The sequence below is a fragment of the Cynoglossus semilaevis genome, chromosome 20 (genome assembly GCF_000523025.1).
Source record: "Cynoglossus semilaevis isolate Cse_v1.0 chromosome 20, Cse_v1.0, whole genome shotgun sequence".
Classification (NCBI taxonomy): Eukaryota; Metazoa; Chordata; class Actinopteri; order Pleuronectiformes; family Cynoglossidae; genus Cynoglossus; species Cynoglossus semilaevis.
The window spans coordinates 11,086,933-11,106,530 of NC_024326.1; the positions used below are offsets into that span (position 1 = coordinate 11,086,933).

A 19,598-nucleotide genomic window follows, 5' to 3' on the forward strand; every position below is an offset into this window, starting at 1 on the left:
TCGCCAGCTGAATATAAAGTAGCCGCGGTTCTGAAACCACCGTCGCTCGCTGTTAAATTCAGGTTTCTGAGAAGCAGAATTATTATCAGAGAATTATTTTGCGGATCAGGGAACATTTCAAATCTGGTTCCTGGTGTCACAGAGGTTCAATAAGTGTCCAGCATAATCCAAACTTTTGCATTAAATTTCATCATACTGTCCTTCTGTTCTTCTGCCCCGCGTCAATACTACATGCAGCACAAGGAAGAACAAAGGAATAATCTGCAGAAAAAGTATTAAAAAAAAGATCTTTTTACCTATGTTTCTGTTACTTGTCTGCACAGCTAGGTCAAAGGTTAGTCAATATTATAATTTGGTTAATGACGACACTGTTCCTTAAAAACGTCAAGTTCAAATATTTTAACTTTTATTACTTTTACAAATGGAAACGACCGAAATTAAAACAATAAGGGCCAGATTTAGCCAAACCAAAACTGCTCTTACACATCAACTGAATTAGCAGTTAAACCACCAGCTCCCTCCCTCCAGTGTCAACTTTTCAATAGGCCTAATAACATGGTAACACCACTGCTGCTGTAAAGGCAACTCTTGGAATCATATGTGTAAAAAAAAAAAAGACAAGGTTATAATGAAGACCCTGCTGTTGCCATTGTCATCCTGTCCTTGTGTGTAAAAATCATGCACGGTATAATAATGGAGAGGCACGGAAGTGACAGGTATTCATGGGGGGAGAGGAACCGGGGGAGGGAGAGGAGAGGAGCCGGTGAGTCATGTCTACACATGAACATAACCTCAGTCTTCCACGATGAAAAGCAAGCAAACAAGAGCAACACAACTGCTGGAACTTCAACGCTGGTGTGAAAAATAATAACCTTCCCTTAAAAATGAACTTTACCTTGAGGTCTTTTATTACACTGAGACAAAACTACTGTAAGTACAGAAATAAAGACTCCAGGTGAGACAACGTCTACATTTACTCTATTACTACAAATAGATATTTTCAGAACTGGATTTCCAAGGTTATTTACGACCTTCTCTCCTTAATGAACTCTGTGTTGACCTCCTCTGACTGCACTGATCAGTGGTAATTACTCACTGCCACAGTGTTTGATGACAGAGAAACGGGGGTTCATAAGGTATCTGTCTGAATCCTGGAGAATACTACGAGGTACTCATATAAAACATACATCTATCGTATTGACAGAGGTAGAAACGGAATTAAAATAACTTTCTGTCAGACGACTGATCAAACATCCTCCCTGTAACAAACGGGTATTTTAACAAACAAACACAGTTTGATGTGTGAGTTAAACCATATGATTCTCATTCATTTTTATGAATTATTTTCATTTAATATTTTCATGCCTCAGAGCCAAGTGGAATTACCTGGAATTGCTTGATATTGAGGACCAATCTAGCCCCAATTACATCAACAACAATAATAATAATAATACATATTTAAGTCCAAGCTGAATTTTGTTAACAAACGCCACCATGACAAATCAGCATGACAAAAGCCGGCTGTCCATCCTACATCATGTAACGAGGACATTTCATCAAATCTCTTTGACATTCAAACAGAACTAATCCTGTTTTCATTTGAGAGTCTCACAGCAGCCATGAAGGGACTCACACCAGACAAAGGCTTTTCATGAGCCACACAGAACCTCTGCACTCAACATCCATTTTCTACCACACAATGCCATGACTTGACCACTCTTTTGTACCGGCCGGTGCTACACACGCACAATGCCGTAACTCTTTCGCAACAAAGCACGGCTCTTACCTTTACTTAAGTACAACGCTGTGCACTTAATGGCCATGTCTGTAATGAGTCCAAATAGAGGCCATTACAAAACAGTCCTCTTAAGTGGACTCTTGATGCCTAAGCTGTTCACAGTCTCTATTAAAACCTCTGAAGCTGTTCATTCAAGAGCTCTGAATCAAAGTTCGGAGAGTTCCAGTGCAGGGAGCCCGGCTTCGTGGTGAGCTAATGAGCTCATGCACATTACTCACAGGACACAGAAGCGCACCAAGCATGTCCCTCTTCATTTTGCCAGGCGAAAAAAAAATCTGTTCTTGTTCCGCTTTTCATATAACCCAGCGTCATTCCTCTTTCTTTTTGGTCGCCTTGGCCTCATATATTTCCACCGCTCAGTCACTTTTATTCCTACACTGGGTGAAAAATGAACAATCGAAATACTCCTACTTCGCTGCACATCATCTAAAGGGCCCACCACTCTCCTCTGAAGTGTTAGAAACAGCACACAATTACAGGGGTAATTGAAGCATTAAGGTGCAGACTTGGCTACACTGCAGTATTGGTAAAGTTTTTTTTTGTCACCATCTATTAATTACTTGTCCTCTTGGCACTTTTTCAGCGTTCAATCCAAGCCCCAGACACAGTAACAACCTTCATTTGTGTGTTCAATATGCTTTTGTTTTGCTGACACAGATTATTATCAATAACATGGTAAAAACAGGGCTGTTCTCCATGCTGTCACTGTGGGCCTCACATAAAAGAACAAAAAAAAAAACCCCATCTGTGTCACACCAAACACAACCAAAACCCACATGTTCTTGTTTTGATATGTCAAGTTGCCAAATTAACAGAAATCTCACTTTTTGTTAGAAAAGAACTCTGAGTGACAGTGATGTTCAGTTCTGTGATCCTGTAAAGATCCTGCAGATTTCTGTTTGACTTCGCATCAGTGGAGTCAACTGTGCAGGTGAAGCAAAGAAGCAGTACAACATACATGCATTTGTAGAGTGCATGTATCTTCACCTGTACTTGTGTAGCATGAGGACAGCAGAGGAGGCGTGTTCTTCATTTAGTAATAACGCAGGGAGATGCAGAGGTGGCTCACGTGTTCACCTCAGCTGCTGTCAGCAGGACATCAGTGCAGTGAGGCTGTGAGGCTGTTCCACCGCCTGCAGGACTGTCAGCTGTCACTCTGTCTGCCTCCCTCTGTCTTACAACCCCCCCCCACACACACACACACACACACTCACACACACACACACACAAGGTCGGATGTCGAACCACATCATCAACAGACATGTGGACTAAGCAACATTTGCTCTTGTAAACCAGGAGTTGATTAAACATCTGTCCAGTTTTTATCACACTGTAACACAGATGTACTGCCAATTTGCATCATGCACCAGGCTACTATAAAAAAAAAAATCTTCTTCAATTTTTGTCTTAAAATTAGAAATGTTTCTAATAGAAAAATACATGTTTTTTGTTGTTTTCCTCTTCTGCAGATAGCTTTGATATGTGGATCTGGTTTAAGGTTTTTACAATTTTCCAGCTGCTGATGTGTGACTGTGGTTAAATATTAAGATCTGGTGATTTGTTACAAATAAAACCACAATGTGTTCATTTCCTCTTGTGTTCGATGCAGGAACACGCACGAGAGTCAGAGCCTTACATCCTCTTGTTCACATTTCTCATCGCCACGAGGGAGTTGAACGGGAAAGAGCCATCTGTCCGGGCTTAGAGGAATGAAGAGTAGCTTTTACTTTGGCAGATCCTCCACATCATGTTGACCCCTGTGATGTTTCCAATTAGATTCTAGTTTGCTTTAAAAGAGAACTTTTCTCTGGAGAGTCACGGAGGGATCTTTCAGACTGTAGGCAACAGCTTCTCTCCACGAGGCAACGATTACAACCAATTTCCAAGCCATTCTCAGCCCTGTCCTTTTTCCTTTTCTGCTACTGACGAAGGCGTGAGAAGCCTGTTCATTTAGTTGAAGTCACATGGTGTGAATTGATGTCTGCATGTTTTAGCAGCTTTATGATGCAGCATTATAAAGTAGAACCTGCTGTAAAAGGCATGTCTTTTTAATACAGCGGAACAATGTGAAGCTTTATTAGCCTAAAGCTTTTAAGACTATTACTATTTAAAAACATTTTTATTTTCTCTGATGCCACCCTCTCTTTTCCCTCATATTCTTTTATCAGTAAAAAATAAACCCAGTAGGTGGCAGTACTGAAATTTTTAAACCACAAAAACCAGACCAAATGTTCCCAGATCTTATAGAAGTCCAGTCACATGATCAATGATCTGAAATGAAAAGCCGCAGTTAAAGAGCCAAAAAAAAAAATCTAAAGTCTGAGCTGAGATTTTCCATTATGTCTGCATTAGTATTCAAACATAAATAATGCAGGCGTGCTTGTTGACATCTCATTAATTGATAGGATCCGCCAAGCCTGCTACCTTCAACCAGCCTGACACGGATAAATGAGTAAAGTACGTGCCGCCATGAAAATGGAGGCTAGCACACGTGTACGCACACACTCGCACAGGAGGAACAGAGAGGACTTCATTGATTTTTTTTACTCGTTAAATCAGATATAAACCCTAATATATACAGTAATAATAAAATTTACAGTAATAAGCAAGAAAAAAAAAAAGAAATTAGACCTGAACATTGCAGCCCAGCCATCTGGATGTAGTTCCAGACGGTTTAGCAGAGATGACGGTAGAGCTGTGATATATACAAACAGTTGTTGTTTATTAAGAACAACCTGAACGGAGGCGGAGCAGGAGTCACTGAGGGCTGCAGCGCTAACCATGTGAATAGTATTTATAGTTTTTTTACTCTAACGTATACTGTATATCGTATGCTTTGACCCTTTCACAGCTCGTTGTAATATATGCCGTGTGTTGTGTACAAAGCTGGAGGTACATAGTTGGATATGACAGAAGGTGAAATCTATCATTTTCTTCCTAACGTCACCATTTGAATCCTTCATCTTAGAGTGTAAACTGATTAAAAGCATGTTGTCACTGTTCAAAGGGCGTTTGACTTATATTGGCTTCCAGGACGTATTCAGTCCAGTTTTATCATTGTATCTTTGTCAAATGTTGAGTTGTGTTACTCAATGTAACACGAGTTGTGTTACATTTAAACCGTTCCAGTTTTTCAATACCTGGACCATGAACAAGTATAAAACCAGTACTGACATCATATTTTTAAATGTTGAATTAAACCTATGAAAAATAAAATACTTTTTCAGTCCTTAGACGAAGCAGTGACGCAGGCTGTGACCTTTTGCAGGGAAATGGATTTGTTATATAAATAAATAAAACTTACCTTGTTATGCCAGAGGTAGTCTGTGATGTCAACCAAATATGTGATCCATCCATCCGTCCATCCATCCGTCCATCCATCCGTCCATCCATCAGTGCTGCCTGGTGTTCCTTGTTCACCTCTGAAAAAGACCAAAATACAAAAACCAGATTATAAACCCTGGCTAATTCCTATTTAAAGCTTTGACAAAAAAATCTATTATTTTGAAAGAAGTCAATCACAAGTCATAAAGCAAAGGGCTGTAAGTCATACATTGAAGTACATCACAGGTCCTACCTAATAATTATAACATATATTTGATGGAAATGTATTATTTTTTTCCCTGACATTTGCTGGTCCTGTATTTACTTGCAGTACACCTGCAGTCCAGCCATGTTTCCTTCTTCCCCTTCATCCCATCCAGATAATCACAGCCTGAGTTCCTGACCTACTTTCACTTGTCTTTCCATTCATGAAACAGCCTGCTCTTTCATTCCCTTTGTTGCTCCCTCACCAGCCCCCTCCACCTTTGCTTCTATTTTCAAACAGACAACTCATGACTTCTGGCTAGGTCAGACTTAGCTCTCTGCCCAAACATGGACAGCAAAAGCAGAAGTGAATTTATTTTTAAAAAGTCAGGTTGAATCTCCTTCATGGTAATAAAATCACTAAAAAAAATGAAGACAGCAATTAGCCAGAGAAAACCAACACACAAAGTAGTAAAACATCGGAGCAGACTGAGGATTTAAACCTTGTACGGCCATTAAACCACTCGTCCATCGTGTGACGGCGTTTGTTTTTCATTTCATTTCATTTCATATACTGAGGCAGGACAGGTGCATCACACCTTTGAAGTGTTTCAAATCACCTGCCTTCTCTTCATGGTAAACAGACAGAACACAACAAACTGACGGACAACCACAAGAAATATGTCGTTCCTGTGCCAAATTATACCAAGGACACCAATTCCCTGGTACCCAGCATGCAATTCCAGTCTTTTTCCAACAAGGAGAAAGTGTTTTCGCTGGTACACAGTGAGATTATTTTCACTGTTATATTGAAATTATATCGTAAATAATGCTAAAATCACTGTAGATTTGTGAATATTATTAAAGAATTTGGTTCCTGTTGACATGGAGTTTTCAGTAACATTTACTGCATAATGTTCTGTATAAAAGTAGAATGCATTACTGACATGATTAAAAACATGACAGTAAATCACTGCAACTAGAAATAAAATGTTAGAAATGTATTTATTCAGACAAAGCTGCCAAGAAAGAAATCAACAGAAATATTAGTTGTGATCTTTTCACAGCTAAATGGTTAAACCAGAGCAACAGAAACAAAGTTGAGTATTTAAATATAACCCTGTTTGTTTGTTTATAATAATATCATGCAACTTTGTTATTCAAGAATTTTAATTAGAACAAAAAAGTAGTCCTTTTTTATCACTCTAGTACTGTGAAGTAGTACGCAGTTTTTAAAAGGTTGGTGACCCCCGGTGTGGCGCACAGAAATGCATCATAATTGTCAGTGCATCTGAAACGGAACACTTTAAAAAAGAAAGCTCTCTGGGCCAAGAAGAACACTGTAGAGTTCTGTGAGTCAACGTCAACAGAAAAAACCTACTGAATAAAACACGACGGGACAACAAACCAGAACAACATGAGATTTTTCTTTTCTTTTCTTGACTATGGCGTTCTGCTAATGCATGGAGACGACAGTAGTACACAAATACTACCATGTATTCCTGAGGCCTCTGCACTCTGTCTATCAACCCACACATATCAAACATGCATTTAAGAACAAGCACACTATAAGTGTCATTTTTAGGATTTCCAAAGATGGATAACGACTAAAAGATTCCCAGTCCTAGAAAATCCAAGCTTCCTCGTGTAATGCCTCCTCCAAAGTGCTCCGACGTGCCCCAGGGGAGGTGTGCTCCACACTTTGAAACCTACTGCAGTACATGATCGGCACTGTAAAAATTCAACAGACCTGTCACATATCCAAAAGTCTGTCGGCAGCGTCAGGTGCACCAGCGACATAAACAAACTCAGTGTAATGGAGCACACCTGAACACAGTCTGAAAACACACAACTTTGAACACAACTTTAATTTAGTCAACTCACTTCACAGCCATTTAGCAGCTCTGACACGCGGCTGCTTTTACCTCATGCCAGCCCTAATATTCTGATTAAAGAGTGCTCTTAGCAGCAGCGTGAACACCACCGCAGCAGCATCGCCTCTCAGCAGTACAGCTCCGCCACTGAAGCATGACAATGGGCTGATGAAGCTTTCAGCAGCGCAGACAAATAAAAGGAGGCGCTAAAACCAATGAAAGACATCCACGTGTGCGAGAGAGATGAGCGACGAACCAAAAAATCATTGGCACAGGCACAACCTGTGTCTCTGCTCAGATATACCCAGCAGTGCACACCTCCACCTGCCAGTGGAATTCTGTCAGCGACAACAACCTACATGCTCCGCGAGCCATGCACCGCAATCTACACGCCACCTGCTGTATCCTCCACTCAGAGATATAAGGAATAAAAATACACCAGCTCCCCTCACAGCTGCACATCGGAGATAAGTTAGACACAGAGTCATGAGGGGGAGGAGGAAAAAAAAAACTTTTTTTTTTATTTAAATTTGAAGTGTGGAGATTCACAGATGAAGAGGGGAAAACGGAAAGTGAGAAAAAAAAGACTTGGTTTGAAGAGCGGCAATGCAGCACATTTCACTGAACTGGTAATTAAGCTCTCAGGAAAAACGCAAGGTGGAACTTAAAAAAGCAAACAAAGGTTCCCATTTGCATGGAGTGAAAGTTCGGAACTGTTAATAACTGATGAAAGTGAAGGCATCACTCTTAGGTTTTCCAGTCACTGTAGCGACCAGTTAGAGAGTGACTGAACGACAATCTTAGGTCAACCGTCACACCTACGTCTACACTGTCAGTGACACCCACCTGTAGGGGGCTGTCAACCGTGGAGCATTTTGAATAACACACCCACCAATTTATCGTTGGCTCTCTCCGTCTCTCAAACATGGGATCAGAGCCGCCTCTGCTCTTCCCAGCTCTCTGCCCCGTAGAGGGCATGCATGAAGACATTGTTTATGGATTATGGATTATGGATTAAGAAGGCTGTGTGGTGTTCCTCTTGGAAGAGCAGCATCAATGGCTGGAGAAGCAGGAGCTGGTGATGCTGCTGCTGCAACCTAAACAACGTGCTGAGCAGATAAGTGAAGGTCAACAGCTGTGGAGAGGTGAAGGAGTTTTTACTGAGAAGTGTGTGAATCGATGACTGTCTCCAATTAGTGAGATTTGATTGAGGATGACCTCGTGTCCCTGTGCTATGACACGGGGACATAAGACGGACAACGACCAGGGAAAGAAAGCTCGTCCTTGAGGAGACCATTGATTGAGGCTACATCATTGATTTGTTTTCTGACACAGACAAATTCATCGATTCCATTATATTTTGTGAGATCTTGGATCTCAGCCATGGAACCCACCACAATTCTGTTCTCTCCTCACCTCCGTCTATCCATTTACAGTTACAGTTATGCATTTAGCAGACGCTTTTGTCCAAAGCAACTTACAGAGGAGGATTAACGTTATCAAGCCTGTGGTTCCTCTGGGAATACAAACCCAGGACTCTCTGCTCCCTGCTTCTGAGGCCGGCGTGCTAACGGCTACAGAACCACCATCTATCCAACATCTCTGTAGAACCTCACAGTTTATTTCCATAAATGCTTATGTCAACGATATCGACACTGAGAGGAGGAGACTGTGTGACCTCACCAATTTGTGGAGGAGGCTTCACCCAGTGGCAAGGCAGTAGTCGTGGGTGAGGGTCACTGATGGAGGGTTAACAAGAGCCAGGCTGGAAAAACTGTACATCGGTTCTAACAATAGACTAACAAGAACAATAACAACAACCGTAGGTTTCTTCGTCCGTGGCTGACGGAGCCACTGTGGACTCAACCCTCTGTGTAACACCCGGCAGACCAAACCGTCTGTAAAGACTTTCTCTGGTTTCTGGAGTCAGTCGAGGGACAGACAACTGAGAATGAGTTGAATTAGCTCAATGGTGGATATTCAACAAACAATTATTTGAAAAAATGAATGATTGAATCTCAGGTTCCAGATAAAACAAATACTGATAAAAACAAATGCACAAACAAAGAAACCTTAGGTTTGTCCCTGAAGAAAAAAGCCAGAGAAATAATCCAATCACAACAATAACAACATCAAATTTAAGACACAAATGCTCCTTTAAGTTTTCTTTACGTGAAAAAAAACAGGAGGTAACATGAAGGTAACTGGACCCAGAACTCTTGTTTTAAAGTCTGTATGCTTTTGGTCTCAGGGTAGAATTTCTGTTACATAAAATAGTGCTGCACTTACAGCAGTTTGTCTCCGCTCGGGGAATTGGGGATGTTCTCTGCAAAGGCTCTGTGTCTGAGTTAGAAAAAAAACGACAATTAGTGTGATAGGAGGTGTGTGAAATATGATTTTACCATTTTATTCTCAAAATGAATTTACCCTCTGAGGGAGCTACGGTGGAGCAGCGGTGGAGCAGCGGTAGCACGTCTCGCCTGTCAGACAGAAGGTGCTGGGTTCTAACTACTCCCACCTCACCACCCTGGTCAGGAGGGCTGCGTCAGGAACGGCATTTGGTGTAAAACTCTGCTGAAATACCAAGTGGACGACTGCTGTGGTGGCTGTTAGAAAAGCACAGGAGAAGTTTTGGTCAATTTATTTCATATTTTGTTGATATTTATTTCAAGCACTTTCCTAAATCTAAACATCAAATGCACATTTTCCACTGTGAACATTTTTATGTTAGTAAAAATGGGCATGGTTTATTTCTTTCAATATTTTTCATACTTTTTGACACAAACAATATTTCCTGGGGATAAAGATCGAACACAATTACTGTCGTCTGGTTTAATCCAGTAGTTCTCAAAGTAAGGGGTGGGCCCCCTCTTTGGGGATGCAGTTCAAGTTCAATATTCATTTTCTTTCATACAGTGGTGGAAGAGACCTACCTACAAAAGGAGGGCACTGCAGAAAAGGTTTGGGAACTTTAGACTAAGTTAACCTCATTGTGCTTTTTTGGTTTTTCTGCAGTGTAAAAAGCATCATTATTTCTTTGGCTCGATTCAAATACCTGAGCACAAACATAACATTCAGGCATCTCTAGTAAAACTCTCGGTGGTGATCCTTACTGAAGATGCTGAAACCTGGTCGAGAACTAAAAATACTCATGTTAGCTAAGAGTATCTTGGTAGGATTGTCTTCACATCAGATCTGAGGTAACAGATCGGATAAATGTATCCGACCAATACGTTTTTCTTCTTCTCTTTCCAGCCCCTCCCACCACCCCCTTCCCCCTCCATGTCATAAATATCTGTGTTATAAATCAATTTCACCCCCTCCTCGTGGGTCACTCAGTATGTAGGTGCTGTGACAGACTGGGCTCACGCTCAGATCATATATCCTCAGAGTAAATTATAACTTTTACAGTTGCAGTCTGGCCGGGGCTGGATTGGCTGTCAGGCCTCCTAATTTCTCTCTGCCTCGGTGTAGATTTTTTTCCTCTGTCATTCTCTCTTGCTGCTTCTCTCCCTCAGGGGAGCCTATTTGTAACTCAGAAAATATGTCCTTCCAGGTGTGTAGCCACTGTTTCTTTTTTGCTCCGAACAATTCTGGATTAACTCTGCTCCATGACCCGCTTCAACATCAAAGAATGGCTGTCACATTAATTTAAACATTAGCATAATTGCAATGATGAAGTGGACTAGCACTGAAGAGTGGCTGACTGAGTTTCCTCAGTGGATTTCCCTGTAAAACCACTAAAGTCGGATTTGCAAAAGGCCCTGATGAAAGCTGTACTCTACGCAGTACTGACAGGTTTTTACTTTTATTTTACTGTGATTGGACTGTTTTTTGCTTCCTACTTACATCAGACAAAATCCATTTCATCAAAAAAGTAATTATTATTAATCTGGATTAATGTACTGCTATCCTGTGATTAATCTGATGAAAACATTGACAGCCCTAATTAGAAATGTGTTTCAATCTGATTGATTATCAAATGTATTATCACAGGTAAAGCCTGAGTTTTGACAAAATATATTGACTTCTAATTTGTGCAGTCATCTTTCTACATCTACCACTCTGACTCTTCTTACCCCTCCTCTCCCCTCTTTCAGCCCAACCCCTCTGGGAAACACTGCAGTACTCTAAAACCTTGTACCTCCAAACTTTGAAACTTTCCAGATTCAAAATCTTCACAAGTTCATTTGTACACATACAACTTCAGTGGAACGTAACTCCGAGTCGCTCCACGGGCTACTGTGAATATTCAACTTAAGTAACACTGAAAAATACTAAGAATATCAATTCACAAAGAAGTCAAACAGGAATAAGTGCAGTCCAAAGAAAAGAAAAACACACCATGACTGCTCATTAACTGCTTTTAAATACGCAGAAGTAGAAATTAAAAAAATATTAAAGTGACAAGTGACAATTTCTTTTTCAACAAAACTGCCAGTAATTGCCGATGATTAGAATGCAAAAAAAATACTTTTGATTTTCAGCATCCCTCCATCAGACAGATGTATTTGTGCAGGTATTGTAAACGATAAAAAAAAAAAAACACACACTTAAGATGAAGTACCTGCCTGTCTGGGATCTTAATGCCATCGTAAAGCTGTTGCTTTACACTGAGTTCAGTCAATATCCTGCTGCACTACATTGGTAAGAGAGGTCATTCCAGTCCATTTGCCTGCTGCAAGTTGATGTCCCACTAAAAATAGTCCTGTATTTTTGATGTGATACTCACGCGCTGTACTGTGAGTGAACTAAGTTTGTTGGACGTGGTGAACTTTCTACACTACTTCATCCTTGGATCTACCTGGACCTGATCCTTGGACTTTGTTATCACTGTCACTCTACACCCCAGCGTTCCTGCTCCACTCTCCTCTGGCACAGCTTTACATTCTCATACTGAACATCTCTGCACAGGTTGTGATCCACCAGTGTGCTCATCCATCCACTCTCATACATCACTCTGTATTCTTCCTCATTCCTAAAATAGGGATGCACCACAGCCGTCTTCATCCTCTCCACAAAATCCACCATCCGTCCTTCTGGACCAAACAGCACCTACACAGGACCTCCTCGTTACTTCTGCTCCACTCACCATTATGTCCATTTATGTCCATGCTCATCACTACTCCTCCCCTGTGGGGACACATGATACCAACGTCTGGTCCATATGCACTGACAACATCCAACAACACAGGCTTCACATTTAACACACTCTTCACAGACTGTTGCTTCAATATTAAGACATTCTTTTTCTTATTTAGATCTGAGTTGTGTTTTCCCGTGTATCACTTCTTCCAGCAGCCTGTATGACACCACATTCTAATATAAGGAGTTTCTTCTGGTTTTAGAAGAATTCTAAAAATCTAAAATCGACAGTGACTTTTCCTTAAACTAGGGCAAACAAATGATTGAGATTTCCAACAAGATTATCACAGGGTAGCTGTAGATTAATCACGATTCATTCCAATTAATCGAGGTAACTCAGCATTCCCAAATTTCAGTGTATAGCCAGAAGATGTGGAGAAAAAAAAAGTCTCCCTACGTGCCGGATAACAAATCTTTTCACCAGATACAGTTGGTGGATTTCAGCCATTACTGTGCATCTTGACAGTGACATGTAGAACACGTCATTCTCTCACAATCCATTTGACAATGGTGTCAGTCAGCTCATCAGCCGTAGTCCTACTGTCACTGCCCTGAGCTGTGAGGCAGGGCTGATGCTGAGGCCCCCGCAAACACATGCTGGGCGAGAAGGTGGCGTTTTCAGCTTTGATTAAATGAAAATGTTTTTCCAGTGTGTGTAAATGACAGTATGTGGATGGACGGTGGAATTAAAAGGTTTAGTCTGAACAATCGTTGAGAAAACTAAAATCACAAAAGTTCTTTTAAAGTTCAGATTTTGGACTATTTCATCTGTTGGCATCATTTTTATCAAAAACTAAACCATCAACTTAGTCATGCCTGCTGGTTTACAAAAGGTACAAACTCCAGATACGGCAAAAAAAAAACCAACAGAAAATGAGTTGAAAAAGTTCTACTCTGTTGTTTTTCTCCTCACCCTCATTACGAATGTGTGGGAGAATTCCACCAATCACGACCTTGGCCTCCACGACACACTGGCCTTTGGTGATAAGAGAGAATGACTTCACCTCAACCCTTAGATCAAAGTGCAGGATAGAGGAGGAGAGCAAAAAATAAAGTAAATAAGAGAGAGGACAGAGGACAGAGTCGGACGAAACAAGAAAAAAAAAACCCACCGCTGAGTTTTTCAGATTTAATCTCAGTTTGGAAAGGAATGCAACAGACGTATATACTACGTCAAATGACTGGAGAGACTCCAGGACGTCTGTGACTTCACTGTTAACGTGTTGCACAGAGGAAACTCTGTATCTGCATCTCTTACAGCACGAGATTGTTCTCATAAAAATTTCATCTGAAGGAGACATTACAGCACTCAGTGTAACATTAGCCGTACTGTTTAAAACACATCCACTCTTTGTTGTGTACGTTGACTTGAAGTAGAGATTTACAGCATGTTGGGATATAAAATACATACAGAACTGAAGAAGCCTCGTGGAGGAGAGGGGAAACGTCTTAAGATACAGTTTTCTGGGATCAAAGATCTTTTACTTTAAGTCTTTTAATAGAAGGGAAAGTCAAACACTTAACATGAGATGTGCTGCTGATACATTTGTTGTCAATGTTGATGAGATTGTTCTCTGTGTGGTGATCCATATCTTATTTCAGGATTTCTTTATTATCATTATATTTTATTATTATTTTAGTGTATAAAGAATGAAGTCTTAAATATTGAGCATTTTGTTTTGTATTACACAACAACTACTGTACAAAGAGACATCTTTCATATAGAGGTGCAATATATTTTCCCCCAAAGGTGTTGCTTGGTATCAATAAATTTGTTTTCTTGTCAGATTAATACCTGTCCAGAAATAAAGGCAGAAATCCTAAGGAAAGAGAGTGTGATGCAGAATTTAGAGTTCTGTTAAAAATTAAATGCGACAAAGTGCAGCAAAAGCAGACTGGGTGGAAAAGTAAAATGATATTCTTGAAGCGTGTTCCTCCAAAGACCACAGTTCAGGACTTTGTGTTGAGGCTGTAAATCTGAAACATCTGAACTGCCAGTCTTTAACTTTTTTGTCAAAGTATTCGCTGATAGACTCCAGACCTCTATGAACCACGGCTATTTTAACTATTTTTATTTTAGCTATTTTGACATTTATTTTTACATTGCTGCTAATAAGTTTTTACCTTTACCCTGCAAACTTGGCCCTTAAATGTCTGAAAATACACAAAGCGGGCAACATTAGAAAGGCTGGGTGAAAGGTGAAGAACTTCAAGGAGTCTGTGGCTTTTATCACTGATGGAAGTGGTCAATGTTTATCTTCTTCACTCTGCTTAAAAATATGATTGGGAGTATTTTGTACTGTAAACTTCAGCAGTTTGAAAAATGCAGGATCATACCACATAAATAATCATTTAATATTAACACATTTTACACATTCACACATTTAACTGAACGTTTTAATTTGTCAAAAGAATATAGTTGCCATTTTCGTGTTTCAATGTTTATGGTTCCATACGTTTGGGGCGAGGCCCCATAGGGAGGTGCAGAGCTATGGCAATGGGGACGCAGCAATTTAAATAAATGTTATATTTTAAGATTGTGCCCCATTGGGGAAACTGCACAGATTTATAATCCTATTTGCATTGTTCAGTGATAACAGCAACAGTTATGTAGCCATTAGAGATTAAAATGAACTTCAATGGAGATTTGAAGAAACAGACGTTAATGTGTCCACTTGAAGGAAACCATTGTTTACATACTGTGTGTGTTCACTGTCAGCTGCAGTCCATATCTGATGTGATGTCACACACAGCACATTAAATGTTACAGAACCACTGGATTAGTGGACATGAAACATAGCCATCGACTCCCAAAGTTTACAATATGCACAAACTCCTTGTTGCTTACTCTGGAGATATACAACTACACTTTAGGGCAGATACACCCAGACTAGATTTACCTCCCCCTGGTGCAATTCCCTTCTTCTTTCATCCCAACATTCAGCTCATCTATCTTTCTTAGTCTCTTTCTTTATCTTACTCTTTCTCTCTCTCTTTCTCTCTCTCTCTCTCTCTCTCACACACACACACACAGACAGAAAATGCATTACACGCAATGACACACACTACATAACTCATCTGCAACTGTCATCCTCCCAGGGATTTATATCTTAAGAGAAGGGTAGATTGAAAAGGTGAGATCAGTCGAGCATGCTAAAGGAGACAGCTCCAATAGGAGCAAGGGATGATGCACGATCTGTGTCATTCCTTCCACTATTTTCCTCATCTTACATCAGAAACCATGACATCCTGTCCAGATGACTTTCAAATTCAAGTTGTGCTCCACTGAATACTTTGAATTAACACGACTGCTCCATTCTGTTGCGGTTAATGCCGTCCTGTCGTGCACGGACGCACAATTAAAAGAGGAGTCTACTGTTGTGTGACATTCCAGTATTTTTTTTTAATCATCGAGGACATGCTTAATCTAACAGTTGAGAGTCACACCTAATAAATGTGACGTGCCCTTTTCACTCCTACTCTGTGTTTTTATTTGTACACATCAAGGAAAGGTCTGATATCAGAGGTAGTGAAAGGCTAAGTGGACAGATCAGAAGACGAACTGGATCATGTAACTCCTTAACTCAAAACATCACAACCACTAGAACTGTTTCAAACAGTTCTAGGTCAACCAGGCTCCAGTTTAGTGGCGTTCCATACTGACATATTTATTATTCACCCAGAAAACACAGGACGAGTGTAACCAAAACTGATACTTTGAATGAACTGAGTTGAATCATCAACCTGGAGCTAAATCTGAACATTTTTTATGTCTTTACGGTGTTGTATTTATTTTTTATTTAGATTCATGTATAATAAGTTAGAACACAGCATAGAAGCTGTGAAAATGTTTGCAGACTAACAGACAATTATTTTTTCAGTGTTTCAGTGTTTTCAAGTGTTTACTAAAATTATCATAATAATAAAAAGAAAATATCTCTCTTTATTGTACTTTTTTGTGGATGATTGTAATTTTCTTTTCTTTTATCTAATAATTAAAACAATTTTCCTTATACAGTGAGTGCTGAGGAAATAAAACAATAATTATATTTGCGGCACATCTGCGATTCCTAGTTTAAACATAGCTTAAATACACTAAATGTAGAGGAAAACATTCAGCGTTTACACAAACCTGTATTTAAATTCTATTATATGAATCAATAAATGTACCTTTTATTTATATTCAGCAAAGCAGAACCATAAGAACCTGCTCTCTCAAAAGAGCTGAAAATCCCATCACTACAATGTACATCCAGTGAAGGATAAACCTTCCTCTCATGTTTCTTTACACCAAGAGTTGCCTGGCCATACTGATGTCAAACTGAAGAATAAAAGTAACACTTTGGTCGAGCCTCAACTTTCGGCTGCCACTTCAAGTTGTAAATACAACTCTATTAAACCGTTGCTACTGCCTCGCCGTTGATGCTCAACTGTACGTTCAGTTATGAGGATTTGAATGAGTCTGTCTGAAATCCATCTCTTAGAGCCTGTGATGTAGCAGTAAACCATACTGATGGAGGAGATAATGTGTTTGACAGCCCTATACATCATTCAGACTTTATGATCAGCTGGCAGTAAAACATATGACGTCCGTCTCCGTGCCGAAAATCCACAGTGGAATACAGGCACTGAAAAAAGATGGCCGTCTGATAACATTTGGTTTCCGTGTACTCTACTGCACTTAATAAAGTTTAACAGAAGGATTAAATATAGACATGATTATAAGAGATGCAATTACTCAATAACACTCACCATAAGGGCTTACACATCAGCTGCTTTTGACACTTCACTCGTCATCCCACAGCTCAGAACAAACACTGTGAGTCATCTCTGGCAACCCTGCAGGGTGGAGACGGAGTCAAACATGAATTGTGCATTTAAAATAGAGCCTCATTAATTTCTTCAAATTTGGTGTCAAAATGTATAATGAAAGGGACTTATTTCACATTTACAACTGGAAACCATTTGGAGAAACATATTAAAAAGCTTTCTGTATTTTGAAAGAATTACCTCTGTGACGCAGCCTTTTTGTTGTGATCCTATCTGCAGACTGGGGCTCAATTTTCACCTCGTTCACTGCCTAAAAGGAGACAACTGTTAATGTGGCCCAGATGGGAGGGAAGCTGCCTACTTCCTAGTATACTATCAGATTGAGGGATACCTCACGTTTACAGTGAGATGTCAAACCATTCTCTATGTTGACCCTAAAGTTGCCATAACTGCTTAGTGTTTTATTGACATGTTCTGACTTGTAAAGATTGTGATCTTAAATAAAGTGCCATGGTTCAGCCGGTGGAGTTTTGGTTTATGCCATTCAAAGAACGGCTTTATTCTGCATAAACATAAAGCGGAGATTGTGGGCCAGATCGATGGAAGACTTCACCCACATTGTAAAAATTCAAACCACATGTTAGACAGATGTTCTCTTAGATATATCAGACATAATCTTAAGGACTTAAGTTAGACTAGATGTTCCTTTTAAGGTCCTTTTTCTTTATCCCCTCTATACATTATGGAGATGTAATGGTCGGCCAACAGTAAAATCATCACATTTTAAGTATAGGATTCTAAGTATTCTAAGTTGTTCTAGCTTTTCTGTATATCAGTGGCCTACCGAGCATTTGTCACCTTGGCCCTCAATCGCGTCGTTATATCCTAGATAACAAGATTGCAAACTCACATTTCAACTCAATACGGTACATTGTGTTTTTTTTACTATTACTATTATTCATTTTTTTTAAATAAAATACGGGGATTATTGTCCGAGACCTGTAAACCAGTGTAGGCGTCTGTCAAATTGCTTCGTCATGGCCGTCTGCTGTTTCCGGTTTTTTTTTTTCCGCGAACCACCGCACCTTGACCAATGACATAAGTGGGATTCTGTATTGTCACGCTCGTGTATGAGTATGTTATCATCTGATTGGTCACAGAGCAGAACAGGGAATTACCCTATTGGTAATATCCACGGATTACAATTCAACCATAGCTTCGATTTTATGTCCAATTAAAAGAATCAATAATAACATTATACAGTAACAAAATTATTTAAAAGACAATCATTTTACTCACCAAAACTTCTGAGAAAACTTAATTTTCGAGTGCGTCTCCTGTGCGTTGTTCGTCGCTGCCATATACGCATGCGTACGTGGACCCCATCTTTGACAGCTAATAACGGCAATTCTACTAGGACAAACTTAATTTGTGCCCGATTATCAAACTGAGAAGTCATTATTTTAACACACTGTATATACAATATGAAGACATTAATCAAAGCTTAGTAAACCATATACTGTAAACAACATTGATCTGTCATAGGCATAGGTTTGTTTAAATAGCTACATTTAATGCTTTGTTTTTTGTGGCCAGTATCATCCAACATAAAAGAGTTTGACATTTAAAAAAAGGAATGATGACATAATTCCTTTTGTTTGTTACAATGCAACATTCATGTGAAAAGCTTTCCTTTTCTTTTCCTCTGGAAAAAAGCTTCTTTTTTTTTAGTGAACATTGTTCTTCTTTCTCTGTGTCCTTCCTTCAGATCCAGCAGGTCACAGAGTACACCTACCAGTGGCCACGTTTGAATAAAAAGTGCTTTGATTCTTCCATCCCTGTTTTGCGTGGGATGTTCTTTGGTTGGATTGTTCTGGTCCAAACACATCGGTCATATCTTGAAAACTCTGCCTTTGATTTTTTGACTCTAACGCTGAAGCGCAGTGACCATGGTTTATGCTGTCTTGGACTACCTTGGAGTGTGGGAGGATCTAGGGGGATCCATGCAGAAACAAAGACAACTATACCGCTGCCTCACAGAGAGATGGCCCCTGGCCAGGTTAGAAGCCAAGACCTTCTGTCTGTAAGGTCGCAGTGCTGAGCGCTCAACCACACTGTGACCTGAAAAGCAGTGACTGGAAGATGAACAACTCATGCTCAGCAACAACACTGAAGTCAAGGACATGTCTGTTAGCTCGTCTGGCTGACACTTTAAATGTGTGGGGATTCCAGGGAGAGAAACCCACGTATACATCGTCCAGTCTACAGTACGCACAACTGGAGTGGAACTGCAGGAAGTTGACTCGAGACGATAATGATCAACATCATCTCACAGGAAATTGGTTTTTGCTTTCATAAAAACAAATGTCAAGAGCTGATTTAACTGTGCTGAACACAAAACTGCCTTATGTTGCTCTAAATTATCAAAGTTGTCTTTCTTCAGTGGATAATACACACACACACACACACACGCACATTCTATT

At 39.9% G+C, this 19,598-nt stretch overlaps 1 long non-coding RNA gene across 3 annotated transcripts; it reads right to left on the reverse strand.

The window, feature by feature from the left end:
- Positions 1-8,816: 8,816 nt before the first annotated feature.
- On the reverse strand, positions 8,817-18,825 carry LOC103396525 (uncharacterized). Of its 3 annotated transcripts, none has more exons than XR_001761714.2 (5): positions 18,415-18,825; positions 17,356-17,425; positions 17,098-17,184; positions 9,628-9,806; positions 8,817-9,543 (listed from the first exon to the last, which is right to left on the reverse strand). It is a non-coding gene; the product is annotated as an uncharacterized LOC103396525 (long non-coding RNA). The 3 variants fall into 3 exon arrangements; XR_001761713.2 differs by lacking the exon at positions 18,415-18,825 and adding an exon at positions 17,960-18,245; XR_523361.3 differs by lacking the exon at positions 18,415-18,825 and adding an exon at positions 18,115-18,180.
- Between the last annotated feature and the right edge of the window lie 773 nt (positions 18,826-19,598).